Source organism: Apis dorsata, unplaced genomic scaffold, assembly GCF_000469605.1.
Source record: "Apis dorsata unplaced genomic scaffold, Apis dorsata 1.3 scaffold_645, whole genome shotgun sequence".
Taxonomy (NCBI): domain Eukaryota; kingdom Metazoa; phylum Arthropoda; class Insecta; order Hymenoptera; family Apidae; genus Apis; species Apis dorsata.
In genome coordinates, this window is record NW_006263836.1 from 59,838 (window position 1) to 60,748 (window position 911).

Here is a 911-nt window from a genome sequence, read left to right on the forward strand (position 1 = left end):
GGATGCGCTGGATGCATCGGACGCCTGGCCGTGATGCATGTCGCCGAACCAAGCCGACAGGGTTGGAGGGCTGCCAACCGTCGTTCTCTCCGCGCGCTCTTTCGAGTGTAACTTCCTTCTTTCTCTACCCCCATTCTCCCTTTCTCTCTCCTTCATATCTTTCTTTTTATCGCGGCGCCTTTATTTTCTTATCCCCCGAATCGGGCCGAAATCGACGGATCTTCCTCGAGGGATGCAAAATTGTTTCGAGTTAATGGAACGTTACGGCTCTCGTCCTTCCCTCGTCGAAGCAAGTCTTTATTCGCCAAACTTCGGCCCGAGAATTCTCGCGGGTTTATCGCGAGGAGGGAAGATCAGGTGTAACTTGGCGAATTATTCCTTCAACTGCGCGAACTTGGCCAAAGGTGTAACTTGGCCCTGCGAGAGCTATCCTCCCTTGATTGGCCCTCGTCGAATTCGCCGTCGTTCGACGGGAAACACCTTTCCTTCCCGTTTTCCTCGAAAGTGATCGGCGAAGGTACTCTCGAGTGTTTTTCGAGCCGCAGACTCTCCGGTCTCCGCGTGTCGTCCCATCGTCGACTCGACGCGAATTCCTTCCTCGTTCCACTTTCGCTCAAATTCCCAATTCACTGCGATCTTCCGACCGATCTTTTCCGCAGCTTAAAAGCATCGTCGGGGGAATCTATCGCGAGCGATGGGATCTCGGCCAACAAAAGCGCGGGCTGGCAATTCCGGGTCTCGCAATTATCGCCACTTCTTCCCGCGGCCTCGCAATTTACCATTAAAATGTCGCTTTCGCATTACCTTGCGCCACGGCTCGCTTTAAAAGCTTTCGACGTTACTTTTCATTTGCCCGGAACCACCACCACCACCGCCTCTCGAAAGCGTTGCGTCGATTAAGCGTGCCTCGC

At 53.9% G+C, this 911-nt stretch overlaps 1 protein-coding gene across 1 annotated transcript in view; it reads left to right on the top strand.

The window, feature by feature from the left end:
• LOC102676198 (protein O-mannosyl-transferase TMTC2) overlaps positions 1–911 on the top strand; it is a 99,716-nt gene that overhangs the window by 28,764 nt on the left and 70,041 nt on the right. The gene's annotated exons all lie outside the window — the stretch shown is intronic.